The 20,922-nt window shown below is 41.0% G+C and overlaps 1 protein-coding gene across 2 annotated transcripts in view; it reads right to left on the bottom strand.

Annotated features, from left to right (window-relative positions):
- Positions 1-20,922, bottom strand: part of NPC1 (NPC intracellular cholesterol transporter 1) — a 1,151,083-nt gene that overhangs the window by 652,306 nt on the left and 477,855 nt on the right. The gene's annotated exons all lie outside the window — the stretch shown is intronic.

Here is a 20,922-nt window from a genome sequence, read left to right as displayed (position 1 = left end):
GATGAATGTAGCTTTCTTAAAAGAACTTACATTTCAAACGCTTGACTGTCATTGATCAGATACAGTAAATGAGCAATGCAGTTTTTGATCATTTAGGAGAAGACTTTCATGTCCTGAAAGCTGTTGCTTTAGAAGTATGGTGCACATTTCACCCAGGGTGCATTGACTTTGGAGATGATACTAAATTGTAAAGGGGCACAATCCCCCATATGGAGATGACAGTGCTCTCTCCTTCATCCTTTTTTTGGCAGGGGGTAGAGCTAAATAGCTTTTTATTAAGTTTGTACATCATGCAATATGGTTAGAAAATTACTTTAAAAGTTACGGATGCAAGACCTAAACCAGCCAGATGTATTTGATGCAGAGGAAGTGGCTGTCAGTAAACCTATCTGATCAGTAGCTATACAGCTATCCTGCATCTCAGATGTGTAGAAGTCAAAGTGTGCACAGAACAGTTACAGCAGGGCATCACTGCTGACTGCATCAGCACAACTGAATTGCACTGAACTTGAACTACAGCTACAACAGCACATCAGCTGCATACACAAACACAGTAGCCATACCTCCAGATATGAATCACAGACCAGAATCCAAAAAAAAAGAGTTGCTCTCAGTGCAAGTCTGCTTTGATTCAAAAAAACTTGCTCTCAATGTAAGTGGCTTACTTCGGTGTAAGGCATATCTACGAAGAGGCTCACTCCAGGGGCCAGATTCCAAAACATCTGCTATCAGTGTAAATGGCCACTTACACTGACAGCAGCTCTTTTGTCTCTTAACAGGGTTAGCCAAATGTTTCCTGCTCTGTTGACAGCAAATACTATACAGTATGGTGTTAACCATTTCGAGAGGGGGAAACCCCTCTTTTTTTGGCAATAAAGGAAACCAAGCCATTTTCCTAAACTAAGTGACCTTTCTGAGACAAAGCCACAACTGGAGTTGAACATTAAGGCTAGGAAGGATACAGTCTTCTCTTAACTTGAGCCTGTCTTGATCCTGAAGGGAAATAAAATGAAGTAAAATAGATGAAACCTAGGGCTGGCTCAGAAAACCTATGGCAAAAATCATGGGATGTGAAATATCAAACAGGGATCCAAGAGCCTACAGCTTGGAAATCCACTGAGCAGTGGCTAATTTTCCAAGAAGCACACAAAAAACAACTGTCCAAGACACACCTGAAGTTAATCAAACCACAAAGTTCAATGAAAGATGCAAAAAGTCTGTCAAAAATAAGTTCAGGTTTCAGGCTGGAGAAGGATTTTTAATTGGATGCTTGAAGAGGAAAATTCTTTCAGAAGTTGCTTATCCAATAACTGCTGAGAGAAAGCATTCTACTAATTCACGGAAGGCTGAAACTGGGGTGTAACAAGCAAAATCCATTTTGTACTCAAGCTCTTAGTCTACCCCCCCCCCCCCCCCGGGCACTGTAGAACAGAGTACATGTGCTATATCTTTAAGAAGCACTCCAAGGACTGAACGTGCATATAAATAGTAAGCACATGCTAGATTCAGCACTATTTTGAGAGTGCAGCCAGAGAGTGAACATGTATGAGTGTAACAGCTAGTTTGTTTGCAAGTTTATCTAAGTTAAAGTTGCTAAGCCTCAATCCTGATGTGTTTGCACATAATAAAAGCTGCTTGAACAGAACCCACAAAGTTGTGTCTATTGTATCCTGGGTAGACAAAGGTAATGGTGTCAAAACCAGGACCTCACAGACTGATATTCAGAGCTACAAGCATTACAAGGGCACCACAAACAGCATTATTAAACAAGAGACAGGCACTAAAGGTTTATCGATTAAACAAAATGTTTAAGGTTAAGATATTTGATAAAACGATTGTCAGAAAAGCACAAAAAGGTTCAGAAATTACCTCGGAATTGCAAAACAATCAAGTTTAAAGCAAAACGGGCATGTTTACAGTAAAACTACCATAAGAAAAGTACAATGGGCATGAAAAGAGATTAAATGAGTAATATGAATATACTAAGGGCAAAAAGGGCACAGTAAGCGTAAATAAAGTAAGGCAACTTCATGTTTTTTTGGCAAAGTGCTGTGTTTTGGCATAACTATGACTTCATATTGTATTCAGGGCTTAACTAGAGTTACTCAAAGTATCTCAAAGTGTGTAAAAGTGCTTACAGTGTGCGCTTGTTACTGTGCATGTATTCCAAAGAATTTGTATGCAAAGTGGAACTATTTCGTAAAGTGCAGTCAAAATACAGTCACTGCAAAGTTTCTTGTGCTGGGTGTGTGTCTATTCGTTAAGTTCCGCTATTACAGAGTGTTTCTTGCACTGTAAAGAATTATCTAGCAAGGTACTGCCATTTTGGAGGAAATTTCAGTGGTGTACTGTTAATTTGCAAAGTGTAATTACTTTGAAATGTTTCTTACTCTGAGCTTCTTCTGTCCGGCTCATTCACACAGTGCAGTTATTTTGAAATGTTACTTGTACTAAGAGGTGATTTCTTACAGTACAGTGATTTCAAGAGTATTACAGTGCCCGAGTGACATATTTTGCAAAGTTCAGTTATTCAGTGGCTGGTTGTGCTATTGGGCATAGTTACAAGTACTGGTATAAATCTCTGCTATATGTACATGTGTGTATATGTTTGTGAATATTTGCAAAACCCTTCACTGGTATGTGTTAATATGGCAGATGGAGTTCAAAACTCTCACCACTTGTATTTGATCAGAATATTGCAGAGAATTAGACAATATTTGAGCAAGAGTACGATATTTTATATAAGCAGCTTATTCTGACAAAGATGCAAACACTAGGGCATTCATTTTGCTAAACCTATCTGGGTCAGAGGCCATTGAGAGAGAGCATTCATTTGTGTATGCACCAGCAGTACATGAAGGAGAAGGTGAAAACTGCCATATTGTTGTACAGGCTGAATCAAGAGAAAACCCAGAGTGTTTGAAGCACAAATTCAAGGAAATCTGTAACCTCAAGACAAATATTACATTAGAGCGGCATTTGTTTCACACAAGAGATCAGAAACCAGGGAAAACTTTTGCAACTTGTATAACCGACCTAAAAAACAAAGCTAAAATGTGTTGGTGTGGTGACTTAAAAGATGAGTTGATAAAGGACAGGCTTGTGTGTGGTATTAATAGTATTGCTGTGAGAAACACTTTGCTTCGTGACACTGATTTAATGTTGAATAAAGCTACTGAGACTTGTCAAATCCATAAAGTTACAGAAAGGCCCACAAGTATGCTTGCAGTGATGAGTATGGTTTCAGCAAGCTCCAGAGCAAATGTAGACACCATGCAACACGTGGCAAACAGAAGTAGGCCTAAGCACATGGCTCCCAAGGTCCCTGATGGTTCACCAGGGAAACCATGTAGTTTCCCAGCAAATTCTAAGAAAGGAGCATGCTCAGTGCAGTACAGGCGTAAGTCAGCAAAACCTAAATGCAGCTTTATTGTTAACGGTCACAATTGTGGTGCCAATCATGAGTCTAAAAGAGAGAAATACTTAGCATTTGGTCAGCAATGCCACAACTGTAAAAAATTGAATAATTTTCAAAAGTTTTGCCAATCAAGTAAACCTCACACAGTTATAAAGAAAGGTCACTCAAACAAGCAAACTGATCAAATAGAATTGCAGCATTCTACTTTCTACGTAGATGGTGTAAAAGTAATTGGTGAAAAGGTTGATGCAGTGAATTTGTTGACAAAAAAAATGAAGTGTTTTGTACTGTCCAAACCAATGGTAAATCCACCGAGCTTAAAGTAGACACTGGTTCAAAGTATAATGTTATGCCAGCAGATACTTTTGTTAAAGTGAGAGCTAATAAACAACTCCCTGTGGCTAGCTGTGCGAAACTTGTTGCTTATGGAGGCGAAGAAATTCAAACTGAAGGCTCAGTAGTACTTTCATATTATTTGGCAAGGAACTGTTACAGCTTATTATTCTATGTAGTTTGAAGACCTGTGCAGTCATTATTGGGTCTCCAAGATACTTTGAGAATGAATCTGCTTTCTTTTTCCAAAGACATTCATCATATAAACACATCTCCTAATTCCCAATTTTATTGAAGCCATTTTCTCAGAGTATGTGATGTTTTCGATGACAAGTTGGGCAAACATCCAGTTGTGTATTCTATGAAGTTAGACCCAGAGGTCAGTCCGGTGGTCAGACCAGTGAGAAAAGTTCTGACAGCTACGCTGGATAAAGTCAAAGTTCAGTTGGATAAAATGGTGCAGCAAGGTGTAATTTGTTCAGTTACAGAACCAACTGAATGGGTGTCATCTATAGTAGCAGCCCATAAGAAAGGCTCAGACAAAATCAGAATATGTATTGACCCAAGAGATTTGAACAAACAAAGAGATTGCATCACCCACTGCATACAGTCGAAGTTGCAGCCCTAATCCCGAATGCCACTGTTTTTTTCTGTGTTGGATGCGTGTTCATTTTGGCAAGTGATGCTTGATTGCAAATCCTCATTACTGACTAGTTTCAGTACCCCCATCTGGCAGATATAGATTCCTCAGGATGCCATTTAGAATAAATTCTGCAAGTGAAGTCTTTCAGTGTGCAATGGAGCAAATTTTTTCAGGTTATCATTGTGCCATAATAGTAGATGATTTATTGGTTGGAAACAATGGTGAAGTGGAGCATGGCAAAAAATCTTAAGAGAGTCCTAGACAGAGCACGTGAAGTAAACTTAAAGCTCAATCCTCTGAAGTGCAAATTCAGACTACCAGAAGTTACATATGTAGGTCATTTATTTACCAGCACTGACTTGAGACCAGACCCGTCAAAACAAGCAGCCATTCTTGAGATGTCAACACCAGATAATGTTCAAAGCTCCACAACGTTTTCTTGGTATGGTCAACTATTTAGACAAGTTTATACCAGACTTCAGTAAGTTGACAGCGCCTTTGAGAGAGCTGATGCACAAAAATGTTACATGGCCTTGGGTGGAACACCACCAGAAAGCATTTGAAGACCTTAAGCAGAAAATTGCCACCTGACCTACATTAAGATAATATGATGTCAATAAACCAGTGACCCTTTCCTGTGATGCTTTAAAATTTGTTCTTGGTGCAGTCATTCTTCAAGAAGGCAGACCAGTAGCCTATGCATCAAGAACTCTTACCCAAACTGAAATGCAATATAACAAAGAATGATGCTCAAATCACAAAAGTACAACTTCAAAATGGTATACACAAAAGGCAAACTTCTTTATTTGGCTAATACCTTATTCATATCGCCCAGAAATACAACGGACCAGCTTCATGAGAAGAATTTTGACTTTGGCATCATGGAAGTGTGTAATTTTTCTACCAAGAGACTTGATGAGCTGAGAGATCACACAAAGACTGATTCAATTTTGCAAATGCTCAACCACTGCATTAATGGTGGATGGCTGTCAAAGCAATCTAGTGTACCACCTGAAGTGCAAACAGAAATGAGATGTTGATCGAAGATAGCATTATTTTCAAAGGTCCTAAAATTGTTGTTCCTGCTTCCTTACAACATGAATATATCTAGATTTTGCACTGTGATCACCCAGGTTCCGAATCTACCAAAAGGAGGATGAGAGGACTACTATTTTGGCCTTCTCTAGCAAAAGACATTGATAAAGTAATTTCTTCTTTTCAATATGCAACAATACTAAATCCCACTTGCAAAAAGAATCACTTCAGCTAAGTCAAGTTCCTGAACTACCTTGGTCAACAGCAGCCACTGATGTATTCCAGTGGAACAATCAGCATTACTTGGTATTGGTAGACTCTTATTTGAACTGGTTTGAGATTGATTTACTACCTAACTTAAAAGTCCACTGCTGTTTTTACTAAGTTGAAACATCATTTCTCAGTCCATGGTAGTCCACACAAAGTTATTTCTGACAATGGTACTTCAATTTACTAGCCAGTTTCAGAAAATTGCAAAAATAATGGGACTTTCTACATATTAGCAACAGTCAAATGGACTAGTTGAACGTGCAGTGCAGAATGCAAAGCAATTACTTGAGAGGTCAAAGAGTGACAATACAGATGTCTTTTTGAATTTACTTAATCTCAGAAACATACCCAGTTACGAGTTACTTGGCTCGCCTGCTCAGACTTCTATCCAAGCAAACTAGAACAACATTGCCTATTAGTTCCAGTTTATTGTGGCCTAAAGCTAAGAACAGGACAATAAGAGCTCAATTATTCAGAAAGCGTTCTTTCCAGAAGTCCAGTTATGTTAAATCGAGCAGATTTCTTTGTCCATTGAAAGGAGGAGAAAGAGTGAGGATACAAATGGTGAAAGGTTTCGAGCAGATTGGTCAAGTAACAGGTATATCTACGAAGCCGAGATCCTACTTTGTAGAATCAGAGGGTGTGGAGGATAGCAGAAATTGCAGACATCATCCTCTTCTATCAGAATCGATATTGCAGCATTGTTCCTGTGATACAGACTCTAGATCTCAGAGCAACCCAGACAATGTTCCTGTTGCAGAACGCATCTTAACTTCTACTTCCATTCCTGATGTCCCAAAAGTTGAACATTCAACAGAGAAGGTCCCAGTTGCCAAATCTGATTCTAAAGTTTATGTCGACATAGTGCGAGATACACAGAGACCTGGACATAATTGTTTATATGTATTTAGTTCTGTATAATTGCATGACAAAGAATTATTTATACTGATTGCATGTGAATTAATGTGATCAACATTGCAGGAGTTATTTCTCAAAGAGGGAAGATGAAGAACAGAGTACGTGTGCTGTATCCTTAAGAAGCATTTCCAGGACTGAACGTGCATATAAATAGTCAGCAAGCGCTAGCTTCAGTGCCATTTTGAGAGTACAGCCAGAGAGTGAACATATCTTGAGTGTATTGTTTACAAGTTTATCAAAGTTAAAGTTATTAAGCTTCAATGCTGATGTGTTTGTACATAATAAAGCTGCTTGAACAGAATCCACAAAGTCTCATCTATTGTATCCTGACTAGACAAGCGACAGATACCTATCACTTAAAAATGGACACATCTTTCAAAATGCTGCCCCCCCAAGCACTCAATAAATGTAAGCAACATTTTCAGCTGATACCCCTAAAAAATATTAAAAATACTGTTTTAGATTGGCAATATTGTATCGATTGTTAGAGACATTCATTTAGACGATTGTCAACATAATATGACTTGAAAAAAGCCATGTTGATATGATGCTCAGAAAAAGTGTACTCGAGTACAATAGTATGGCTGGCTACACCCTTGGGCTGAAATACAAGATGGTGGGCATTAACTACCTAACCTAACATTTATTTGCTTTACACTGTACAGCAAGCTTTACACTGACAGACTACTACTATTTTGCGCAGTACAATTGCAAAACACAATTACTAGCCTGCAGTTTCATCTGTAAGTCTTGACTTTGCTTTGACTGGTTTTATTATTCAAGTCACTTACGAGTTTGCTTGTCTTGTTTTCGTACTGGACTCACCAACAGTATTTGTCCATTTCCTATCATAATAGATTTCACGGTTTTGTACAACTACTAAAGAGTCAAGGCTTCTGCGGTAGTGGTGCTGCGGTAGCATTGTCGCCTCACAGTAAGACGTTGTCCTGTTCGATTCTCAGCTAGAGCGTCTTCTCTGTGAAGACATGTGTGAATGGGAGTACCTTTGTTGAAGGTTGTGCGTCAGGGCCAGCAACTCAACATGTAAAAATCTACTGCCAATCATTAGCAGACCGAAGTTCCGCAGTGGCGACCCCTAACTGGGAAAAGCCGAAAGACACAACAACTAAAGATTCAGAACCTTAATATACCATGCTACATTATGTGATCTCTCTAATCACTTACTTTGTTAGATAGAACAAAGAACCCGCTTTACCTTTTGTCTACCCATAAAATCTGCAATAGTGTTTGGACTGGCCATTTCTCTATTTACTTCGTTTTTTTTAACAGTAGAGTTCCAGCAAGTCATGGCATTTAGCATTCACTACTTAACATCCACCTGTTGAGTAACTCCAGTGTTTATCTACTGCCTACTGAAGTTATGGCTCTCTGTCTTGACAGCTTAGCTGTTTTAACAGTTTTTGTGGATCTCTGTGGATTGGACATAGCCAGTTTTAAATTCAGTTAATGGTTATACTGAACTATGTTTGGTTATGAAATACAGTCACTAAAAGGTACTAGAGTCATGATTCTTTGTCTTGTTCTCTCCATCTAAAAATCATGAATTACTGTTTGCTAATGCAAACTGTTTGCACTCTATGATGCTTTCGCAGATTTGCTTTTTCTCCTTTTATGCTTACAACTTCTCTGGTACCTCTTGCTGTGGCAGTCAGCAAAATGCACTCACTACTATTAAAGTGAGCAGTACTGCACCACGTTTTCAGGTAACTGTTTTAAGCATACTGTACTTTGATCTGACTTTGACTTCACAGTTTTACTAGTACCTAGATACTACCACAGCCAGGTTTGTAGCTGATCACAAGGATGATGTTTGACTTTGCTTCTATTACCTACTCAATGGACACATAAGATGAGTATTTGGCCTGGTTTCTCCCGATCCTCTTTCTGACTTTTACTTGATTTGCTTCGGTGCTTCTGAGCTGAAACAAATGGAGTTTTAAATTTAGAACTTAATTTCACAGATTACCACTGATATTTTGATGTTATTAAATTAAATTTTTATAACAATGGGCCAGGATGCGTTTCCTAGGGACCTACCTCCTCCTGCTGCTTTGCCCATCATGTCCTCAAAGACTTCTACACAATATTTTATTTCTGCATATGATCTGATACAAAGCCCATGGCAGAGCACAGGAAGTGAGTTGGCATGAGGGTGTACTAGCTGTTTTGGTGACCATAAGTGTTACCCTTGGGTAAAATGACAAGCAGGTGGAGTTTCTCCTGTGTGATGCATTCATGGAACCAACTGTTCAACTTAAACAGATAATGGGAACTTGGGCACCAATGCTCCTTTTAAGGATACTAAAACTAGTCTACAGGAACATTTCAGTCCTCTGTGCCACTTGAATTCTCTGTAATTCTGAGGCCTAAAATGGGACAACATATTGAGCAGAATATCATTATTACTGCTGCAGGCAAATACTGGGGATTATCAACTCTGAAATACACTGTGAGAAATGGAGCACGGAATGTTTTTCTGCCATCCATCTCAGGGTGTTCTACAAGAGTCCATGCACCTAATCATTGACGCAGTGCTGGGGTACCTAAAGTGATTATTAATGGGTTAATTTAACAACTGGGTAAAGAATATATCTGTGGCTCTAGTTCAAGAATTCTTCTACATTATGAGAGGCTGACTTTGCTCAGGTGGTTAGTACTGTTATCACCATTTTAGAATATTCTCAGCTTAGTGTGTCCACCTCTGATTTGATGGTGGAACCTGCCTCATGGATAGACAACCATCTTGTCTGGTTCCCAGCTGGAATACCCCAGTCATAATGCCTGATCCTGAACCACTGGAATGCAGACATCAGCACGCTGTTAACTGTCAATCTAGTTGCCCCCAACTTCCACTAGCTACCCTTGGTGTGCCCAGCGTAAGTAGTCTAAACGAGTTATTCATGGTCTGTAATATAGAGAATTATGAGTGAGTTGGCGATCGTAACCACTTTATCATGTGTTAAGAGACATGAATGCCAACAAATACACCTCAGATCCTCTGACATGCTTCATAACTCTTTGTGAGGCATGGAGATCTATTAATCAAATTGAGCTTTTAAAAAACCTAAAAACAAAACCATACCACAATATGTTGCTCTGGCATTGAATGCCAGTAAAGCAGTTGGAGAGTAGTTGACATCTTATGTATTCCCTGCATAAGGGAAGCAATTTAATTCAAAATACTTTGTGTACTTCAGCAGTCAGAAACAAAAGTTGAAATGAAGCTGTTTCATGTCCTGCTGCTGCTAACTGGTCATCGCTGTCTGCTTTTACCGCAGATATGCTGTTAACAGTGCATAGTGGGTACTTAATCATTAAGCACCATTAAGTTTGGTTCTCATGCTGAACCAGGATACAATTTAAAACACGGCCCCTACTGATTATCACATCAATGGCAACCCCCCCCCCCCAAAGCACACAACCTGTGGTGAGAGACCTAGGCACTCAGGTTGATAACCTCACATTCAACCATCATGTAGCAGCAGTGGTCAGAAAAGACTTTTACTTGGTTCATCTCATAAGTAAAAGGATTGCATCCAGAAAACAGGAGGTTATTACCTCTCTATACTCCTCTCTCATTAGATCAGTAACTGAGTATAATGCCCCGTTTGGCATGTACCTCTCCAAACATCTGCAGCAAATGGAAAGGCCACTGAAATACCTAACAAAGAGAATCCGTGGCCCCCAACACCTGTCCTGTGTGGACAGGCTCAAATCACTATCACTTTATTCGGTATCGTACAGATTGGTCAGGGTTGATCTGTGTTTCTCCTACAAGGCAATTTCGGACCCTGCCCTACTACAGATGCTCCATATCCGCAAGTCTAACTCCTCATGCATTACCCACTTTAAAGGCCTGAATCTAATAAGCAACATCAACAAAACCTGCTAGAGAGACAGGTTTGTCTCCCAGAGGCTGTATACATGTCAAACAGAGCACCTCACTGACCCTATTCAAGTGTAACCTTGAGGGGATGGGAAACCACAAATATGCCCCAGGGGTTCCACCTGTGTCCCTTACTGAAAGAGCTGACAGGTGCTGTCTGAGGTTTCTTTTTGGGGATAAACTCTTGACTAGGCTCATAAGAGCCCAGGGGCCACTAGCCTTGTAACCTCCTATGAACCATTTTTTTGACTGTAATGAGAGCAAGTTATGCACAACAATGCTGTACGGTCCTTGGTGGATCTGTTTGTTCCATCTTGTGTACACTCTGTACATCCCCTTCCCACATAAATCCTAGTCTGAAGATGGGCTCAGTGGGCTGAAAAACTGGGATAGGATGTTTGAGACTAAATGGAGCCATTCAGGCCTCTTCAATGTCAGACTTAGGCCTGATTAATACTACGTTGTTCATCACGGAGATCCCTTGTAAAAGAATAGATTGCTGCTGCATCAAACTGTCCACTTACTTTTTAATGTAACCGGCAGGCAATTTAATCCGGCTTATCTTTTCGCTACTAGGACAAACTCCTCTGAATAATGTGTGTTGACTGCTTGGTTCTTTGCAGCTAAGCTGGCATAACTGAAGATAGTTTTCTTCTTTCACAACAAGCTCAGGTGCAGACCATAGTGTCCACACAAAAGATCTACATTGATCTAGGTGTGTATAGCAACTTTTAGATTACTCTCAGCCAATCTATGTGGTGTTAGTGGGCAACCAGCTATATGTGGCTTTGACCTATGCCTAACAAGACTGATTTCTGCATGTCTAATCCAACTGATGTAAAAACGAGTACAAAAACCAAGTAAAAAGCAGCTCCACGGGTAGAAACACTCAGTCCAGGAATCACAAATGTGATACAACCAGAAATAAACTGAAGTTAAATAACTTTAATGAATAAAAACAGAAGAATTAATCAAGCGCTTTTGCCTGGTTTCTACCAGGCTTTATCAAGGATCAAGGATAAAGCCTGGTAGGAACTAAGCGAAAGCGCTTGATTAATTCTTCTGTTTTTATTCAATAAAGTTATTTAACTTCAGTTTATTTCTGGTTGTATCACATTTGTGATTCTTGGACTGAGTGTTTCTACCCGTGGAGCTGCTTTTTACTTGATTTCTGCATGTCTCAATGCACTCTGCCTTGATTTATCGGGGTGTAATGGAATTGTTTTATCATTATTAAAGAAAGCCCTCATGACATTTAGAAGTCTTCTTTATCTGGACAAGCTTGATAATTTCCATTCCGTCTCTTGCTTTTCAAGCCCTGGTAAAGTTATCAAGAAGGTATGTACATAGCCTAGACTTTTCATGACCCATTCTATTCTGGATTCTACATTAGGAACAGTACTTAGAGGGCCTTTACTGCGGTCATAAGTGATCTAAGGGTGAGGACATCAATGTTACCAATCTGTTTTGTGGTCCACTGATTTCTGATCACCCGATGAAATGGACAATATCAAACTTCAACCATCTGTAGATCTACTGTGGGCTTCAACTGCTATTCTATTTTACCTTCCTAATTTTCTGGATGCTCCAACAGATGTCATCATGCAATAACATTTCTATATGTTGCCATTGCCAGTGTCCTACAGGGTTCCATTACTAGTACACTGCTTTCTCTGTATACATGCTTTCATCACAAAAATTCAAGGGAAAAAATGAATACTATCAATGCTATGAAAATGATACACAACTATCTCTCTCCTCAATATAAAATGGCTACAGCATACTACAATGGTAAGGTCTTTGAATGCATCCAAAACTGGAATGACTAGCAATCATCAGTCTGAACGCCTCCAAGAGGCAGTGACCATGACTGTTTATACCACTAAGGAATTCCAACTGTCCAGCTCCAAAACCTCACCATATCTATAGTGGTGAAACTGTAATCCGAAGGCAAAATGAAAAATCTTAACGTGGTACTCGGTGACAGTTAGGGATAAGGTGTCATATCAAGTCATCAAGCACCTGCTCTCTTTTCAGGAAGATTCTATGTCTGTGCATGCTCTGATTTGTGCACATCTTTACTGCCACTCTACACCTATGGCTTAACACTAAACTTGACAGACTGCAAGTTTCCCTACAGGTGACTGCTGAAAGGTTGTTTGGGTTGTAACTGCCTAAATATAACTGGTGGAGATCAAGGGCAACATTTCTGTTGAGCGTTTCCCCTTTCTTCACTTTGTGTTACCATGGAGTTGGTATACACAAGTTTGGGGATTGTGGAGGTACTTTTATCTACATGTGAAAATCCTTTTTAGTTTCTAGGAGTTTGTGGGTGGTACTTTGGGGAAGTCAGCACTCTAAAAAAAGTACCGTTCAATCAAAATGGATAATCAATAATGTATAGATCTTTGATATGGAATGCAAGTGGTGTAAAATTCTGCAGCCTGGCTACTTACAGGCACTTCTAGGTTACTTCCACAGAATGCTTGTTCTGTGAAGCTTGCAATGGCTGCCATTTCTGTCTTGTTATCATCTTTAAATCTTTATCGCTAATGCATCTAGCTCTACATTATGAGTCTTCCTTGCCTGAAAGAGCTCCTAGACCCTTACATCTCTGTTAAGCCTTAGCGTTCCTCCTCCTACAGGCTGCTGGAGATTCCCAACCTGCATATGGAGACTTGTGGTGCTCCTTCTTTCAGTCATCAGGTACAATGCCTCTAGAACCTTCTCTCCCAATAGGTGAGGAAGTCATTCATGCTGACCCACTTTAAGAGGCTCCCAAAGGTCCACATTTTTTTTTTACACTGACTTATGATTTTTTATGAATACAACTTTTATGAATCATTTTATCATCAATTATTTGCATGTTGCAGAGGATTATTTGTATACCTATGTATTTAATGTCTTACTGGGATGGAGCTTGGTACAAACACCTTAAACGTCAACTTCTGTTCATAGGTGATTACTAGGCTAATAACCCCAGGGGACATGTTTAAGCATAACAATGCTTCCCAAGGTAAGAATCCAACCCTGTACACTGTGTGACTGTGAGGCTAATAACTATAAACGAAAGTGCCAAAAAGTTAATATACAAGATAAATGCAAAGACAGTTGGCAGAGAAGAAAGATTTCCAGTGCAAAGTCCAAAAGGAGAGCAATTTTCACTTGGCATTTTATGTTGCCCTAATTGAAAGCTTTCTGGCAGCATCTTGTGCATCTTAAGTGTCTCTAAGATGCTACCTAACAGACTTGCAGACAGCAATCAGAGAAGCAGCCATGCAATGAGATACATTCTTTGCTCGGAAGCAAGACAGTCCATTCAGACCAAAACTGGGACTGATTCTTAAATGGCCAGTGTGAAAATAAGCACTGAGGATTCTCAAGTTGACAGACTGTACCCAAAGGCTTCTCAGAGCTTGAATCACAAAGGCGATACTAACTTTAAAAATATACACATAAAGATTGAATTCCAGCTGACGAACTCAATCTAGCCGGACAAGCTTCAAGTCAATTTAAGAGAATAAATCCAGTCATCATAGGTTGGTACTAGGCTATCGGCCCTGGGGCCTATACAAGCCCAGCCAAAAAGGTACCATCGATCTACGATCACATATTTTCCTAATTCAAAAGTTGAATAAAACTACTAGCGTCTTCCTTTTGATTTTCAAAAGCTTTATTTTTGAAGAACATCAAGCATAGGTAGGTGAGTGCTGATGCTGTGCAATGTAAATCATCTTCTTCTTCTTTCGGCTGCTCCCATTAGGCACACCACAGCAGATCAACTGTTTCCATTTCTTCCTGTCCTCTGCATCTTGTTCTGTCACACCAACCACCTGCATGTCCTCTCTCACCACATCCATAAACCTTATCTTAGGCCTTCCTCTTTTCCTGTTACCTGGTAGCTTCATCCTTAGCATCTTTTTCCCAATATACTCAGCATCCCTCCTCAGCACATGTCCAAACCAACGTAATCGTGCCTCTCTGGCTTTGTCTCCAAATCTTCCAACCTGGGCTGACCCTCTAATATACTTATTCCTAATCCTGTCCATCCTCGTCACACCCAGTCAAAATTTTAACATCTTCAACTCTGCCACGTCAAGGTCCGACTCCTGTCTCACTGTCTCCAACCCGTATAACATAGCTGGTCTTCCCTTTCACTCTTACTGGTACTACTCTGTCACAAATCAGTCCTGAAACTCTTCTCCACCCACTCCATCCTGCCTCTACTCTCTTCTTCACCTCAAATATGGATATAAAAACTCTTATTTTCATTAGTTGACTGAGTTGCATTCATTTATGCAGATACACATACAAAATCTCTATTCTCATTGGTTCACAGTGTTGCATTCATTTTGTATAGAGATGGACCTATGGGAGGATCGCAAAGGCCTCAATCAAAGGGGAAAGACTGGCTGCGTTATAACCAGTGCTTTGTAAGCTTCATCAGACCTACCTTTTAATCAAATGTGCAGGTAAAATAACACCCAGTTGAAAAGTAATAAAACTGAGCTCTCTAAATTACGACCAAAACTTATAGTAACATTAACCCAAGGAACGTTATCCAGGGTTGAATAATAGGACTGGACTATTTGGCGTCAGAATCTTAAACATTTTAAAAACTCTTACAAAATTATTAAACAGGCATTGTGTCTTTAATGCTTTGTCTGGTAGATAACCAGAGGATGTTCAACGGAAACTCAGTAGTGACCGAAAAACTACAGAAAAAAGCACAAGCCCCGGAAATGTTCTCAGGATTGTGTGGGTCTGTCTGTTTAAAACTTTGTCAGAAAATAGGAATTAACAGAAGGGGAAGGGGAGCATAAGTGAACAACCTTAACCAGTGGGCAGATGACGCATTCACAGTCCACTATATTCTGTCCTGTTAGAGGCAACATAACAATGGAACAACTGCATTGCCTCCACAGTGACTATCTTTCTAATCACCCTTACACAGCTAAAATTATCCCTAGAAATCAAAAATTACCCGTACAGCAAACTCAAATGTGATGAGAATCTGCTTCACTGTGGATGGTTAAAAAGGACAACTAAACTCCAAACTACTGAAGGTTGGAGGGAAAGACCATAATCATAAGGAACATCAGCAAGGTTTTGGAACTAACTCTAAAAGGAAGTGATGACCTCAAACAATGGCATAAAATGATCTGCTTAAGTAGTCTTACTTGGTGATAACACAGGAGAACCATAAAATGGTCCTTGCCTTCAGACTCGGCAGAAATTCTCATTTGAACTTTGCAGTGGAAGAAAATTCAGGAGGCTGTGCGTTTGAACTCCTCAACTACCTCCACAGGGGACAGAGACAGAAATTCAGTAGTGAACAAATGGAGTGCAAGGTGCAAGATAAATACTATGAAGGTGTTGGTCTGTAATGGTAAGGTGGCAGGTTTCTTCTAACAGAAAGAAATACACAAGTCTTGGAGCCAGGGTAGAATGCAAAAAAAACTCAGATTTAAGATTCCTTGGAACTGGGACATCAGTAACTAGTCACAGTAAGATTATGCGATTCCAGCATTAAAAAACATCCATAACCACAAATAGAAAATAAGTGAAGATCCTGGGCATGGAGGAATGCTCAAACACTGGCACTATGTAACAGAAATGATAATCCCCAAACTTAATTGGCGAACTCTCTAGAAAGGCTAAGATACTTTAAGTGTTAAGAGAGATCAAATATTATACTGACCTCCATCCAGTGTCAATCTGGCCATAACTGCATTGATAAATGAAGAGAACCACACAAAATCTAACATAATTCACATGAAAGCTATAAGTCATTGAAATGCAGCACTGGTTACTATATACCAAAACTATCTGGGAGAAAAATATCATCCCTTGCTCTCCATGTGGCATTCTTTTTTTTTTTTCTTAGCCCTCTTGCTGAGCAGGGATTACAACAGTATCATTACCTACTTTGCTTCTTCTAAGATATCCAAAGTACAATAACGTGCGGATGGGGGGGTCGGCGGAAGGTATTACCTCTCAAATGTCCACAGTTTTGCAGAATGTCCATTTTTTTTGCCCCATATTTCTAAAGTGTTCCTCCTAAAATTTGTGATTTTTAGACAAATTATTGAGGATTGAATTCACTAAATGGCAGGCACTTGAGTTTTAAACTTCAAATCCTTCAGAAAAAGGATAACCGGTTTTGCATTAGTATGCAAACAGCTTTCTAAGTTCATGGAAGCAATATTTAAAATCTAGCCCTATTTTTTGTGTCTTTATCCCCACATTATTTCTGGCTTTATCCAAATTTCTTCATAGGTTTATAGGTGTGTACTAGGCTAATGACCCTGGAGCCTTTACAAGCCTAGCCTATAGGATTACCCTGGCATCGTGCCACCCGACCTTAGATCCCAGTGCCTCTGTCAAGTAGACCCACTGGAGTGATCCCCGGGGTGAATTTTCTATTTCCCATCCACTCATCAATATTTCTCTTGAAGAGGGCCAGTGAGGTGCTCCACTTGACATGTATGGGAAGTCTATTCCATAGCATGGGCAGCCTGTGGGTTATGAACCTGTCCCTCCAGCTTGTTCTGTGGTTTGTGGTAATGAGGTTGATTTCTCTGGAGCATGTAGTGCGGAGAGATTATGATTTCTTTAGCTGTAGCATTTCTAACAGAGCTGGGTCAGACATGGCTTTGCAAGTCAAGCAGAGATAGCCTCTAAGTAGGCGATATGAGACAAAGAATAATTGAGTTTTTAGAGTCTGTCCCTATAGGACAAGTGTCTAAGGCCCAAGATCCTCTTTGTGAGGTATTTCTGCGGCCTCTCCAGTTGTTGTAGGTGTCTAGTGGGCATTGTACTCTATGATGTGGCATTGTACTCGATGACTGGCCTAATAATCTTCCTGGATGCAAAACCCTTAGTAATGAGATGTGCCACACAGAAGGACATTCTGACTACAGTGGCAATGTGGTGGTCAAAAGAGAGTTTGCTGTCAACCTGTGTTCCCAGATCTCTTATGATGCCTTCTGTGTTCAGTGGACTACCATCGATGTGGTAATTCATGGAAACCGTGTTTTTCCCAAAGGAGATGACGACACATTTGGCACTGAGCTTAAGGCCATGGTTCTGACATCAGTCATTGGTCTCGGTGAGATCTTTCTGTAGGATGTCAACATCACTTGAGGAGTTAATTACGGCTCCCAACTTGCAATCATCTGCGAACTTTGTCAGCCAGAGTCCCTTCGTGTTGGCCTGGACTTCAGAGAAGTAGATACCAAACAGGAGACGACACAGGACCGAACCCTGTGGGACTCCACTCATGACTGGTCGACAGTCTGACAGAGTCAGCTACTTTCACACTGCGGGTTCCATCTGTGAGCCAATTTGCAACCCACCTAGTGATACAGGGGTTGATGCCTAGCTTAGTGAGTTTTTCTAGGATTCCTGAGTGGGAAATGGTATCAAAGGCCATGGCCAGATCAAGGTAGGCTGTATGAACCACCTTGCCTTCATTCACAGCTCTGGTGACTGACTCAAAAGAAGTCTACCAGGTTTAGCAGGCATGATCTACCCTTCACAAAACTAAACTGTGTGGGATCCAGAGTTTGGAGGTTCCCTATACATTTTTGTTTATTAGGTCCATGATGATGCATTCCATAGCTTTGCATAACAGACTTGAGAGGCTAATGGCGCGATAGTTCCTGGGGTCTATAGTCGCTCATCCTTTGTGGAGAGGGACAACTGTAGCAGTGCACCATTTGGTAGGGACAAAGCCTGAGGTGAGGCTGTGATTGAACATGCCACATAGGTGAGGTGCCAGTTCACTCTCTAGTTCATGTAGAACACAGCCAGGGATATTGTCAGGTCCCACAGAAGCTGTATTCTTGGCCTTGGACAATGCTGTTTTAACCTGTGCAGCAGTAATACTGGATGCCTGGCAATCTACTGATATTGTGACTGGTCCTTTGGTGGGGAGAGAGGGGTAAAGTTGGCACTTAATCTGTCGGCCAGTATATTGGCAATATCTATTGGCTCGATATAAGAGGTGCCATTGTGCAACAGCTCCGAGCAAATCTGGGTATTGCCGTGGATATTCTTTACATAAATATAGAAGGCCTTGTGGTTGTCTTTACTAACTGTTGCAATCCTGTTTTCATAGCTAGCTTTAGAGAATTTGATGAGGAATCTCAACTTTTTGTTGAGGCTGATAAGGGAGTTTTTCCAGTCTTGGGACTTCACCTTATTTCTCATCAGTTTCCTCCTCCTGTTGTAGAGTTTGTTTATGGCAGGAGACCACCAGATTGGCTTCCTTTTTTGGAGGAGAGCGTCTTGGTTCTACTGGGTATGGCGAGATCCATGCATTTGTGTACGTGTTTGTACAGGGCATTAGTGTATGATTCGGCGGTCATGCAACTGTTCTCCAATTGCATGGGTGCCGTGAAGTTAGCCACCTCTGTTTTTAGGAGCCTAAAGTTAGTTTTGGAGAAGTTTTTCGTGGTGGTTACCTTTGCGGGGGGGGGGGGGATGTAGATTTCCAAGGTGATTAGGTTGTGGTCGGATCTAACCAGGGAGGAGGTGACTAGTGGTACAGAGCAACTGTCACCCATGTTAGTAATGACCAGGTCAAGGATGTTGCTACATCTAGTGGGGGTAAGAATGACCTGGTCCAGGGCATTGGAATTAATGAAGTTCAGGAAGCATTGGGGAAGTCTACTGGTACACTGGTAGTTTTCCCAGTTAATGGAGGGGTAGTTGAAGTCGCCCAGTATGAGTGTTAGGTTGGACCCTGATATTCCCCAGGGTGTTTAGGAAAGTGTAGTGCGAGTCCTGGGTCATGGTTGGGGACTTATAGCAGGCTATGAACTGAATCGCTGTCTTACCCAATGTTAGCTGCACCTGAAGTATTCCTGATGGGCCATGTTGGGCTACCAGTCTGGAGGTGTGCTCATCCTTTATGAATATGGAAACACCACCGCCTTTGGAGCTTCGGCCCGAGTTCTGGGGCCAAATGGTTTGACTTATAGCCTGGTAGTGCAGGGGTGCTTTCTGCTGCCTTGAACCAGGTCTCTGTTACAACATAAATGTCTATGTTCACCATTTTAAGGAATGCTTGTGCAGTATTCCTGATGGGTCATGTTGGGCTACCAGTCTGGAGGTGTGCGCATCCTTTATGAATATGGAAACACCACCGCCTTTGCAGCTTCGGCCCGAGTTCTGGGGCCGAATGGTATGGAATGACTTATAGCCTGATAGTGCAGGGGTGCTTTCTGCTGCCTTGAACCAGGTCTCTGTTACAACATAAATGTCAATGTTCGCCATTTTAAGGAGTGCTTCGAGCGAGTGCATTTTGAGATTTAGACTTCTAGCATTGAGCAGCATGACCCTCAGAGTACATTTGTTTATAGCTGTTACGGTGGTAATTTGGTCTTTGGAACACCGCCTAAAAAAGGCACTATAGGGGTGGCAAGAGCCTTGACCAGTATCCAGAAGCCCAGGGGTGACAGATACAGGCCATCTCTGGCAAAGCAGAGGTCTGTCAGTCATGTCATCCCAGGCAGACAGATACTGGATCCCCTTAGAATGACACCAGAAACTTAGCCAATTGTTGAAATCAATCATTTTCTGCTTGTACTGTGGTATCATTCTGGGTGATGGTAGGAAGCTGCTCAGGGCTAGGGCCATACCCGTCTGGGCTACATAATCTAATCAGAGAGCTCTTCCACGTCCCTTTTCATGTAGTCCAGTGAGGTACATCTCTGGTCATTCACACCCACATGTAAAATGACAGAGTCGTATTTGTACCGGTTGTTGAGGGACCTGAGTGCGTGCGTTATGTGGTGGATCCTGGAATCTGACAGGCAGTGGACTGCTACTTTCTCCTTATTCAGCCAAGTGAGTGGGACATCAGTGTGCCTCAATATCGAGTCACCTACGACTAGTGTTGTTGGGCATGCTGTTTTACCTTAGGGGCTTTGGATGAGTGGCACACTGTTTAGTACAGTTAAGTGTCTCATGATTAGTGCAGTGTTGTGGTGGTCGTGTGCGTTTCTGCCTTGGAGGCCTCTGCTGTTTGGGTAGATTTTTACCGAGAGCCTCAGCGAAGGTGGGTGTGTGGTTTGTGTTTTTATGTGAAGGCAGTGCTGGTGTGTGTTCCATGTGTTGTGGTGCAAGTGTTTACCTGCTCCTTCTGACCAGCTATTATGGTCTTTGCTGTAGAGTGCATGGCTTCCAATTTGGATATATAAGTGCATCTCTCGCAAGTGTGAGTGTTGGGAGGTAGTTTCCTTGTTGAACGTTTAGCGGTGGTAGCACTGTTGTGTTGTACAATAGTTGCTACAAGAAGTCTGATAAAGTGCTAGACTAATAAGTTAATAAAAGTGCAGGAGAACAGAGAACTAACAGATCTAAGGGAAAAAATTGAAGAGCACCACTCAG

This window comes from Protopterus annectens, chromosome 3.part0 (assembly GCF_019279795.1).
Source record: "Protopterus annectens isolate FY-2018-M chromosome 3.part0, PAN1.0, whole genome shotgun sequence".
Lineage (NCBI taxonomy): Eukaryota > Metazoa > Chordata > Ceratodontiformes > Protopteridae > Protopterus > Protopterus annectens.
Note: the sequence above shows the minus strand (reverse complement) of the source record. Positions and strands in the feature narration are given on the sequence as shown.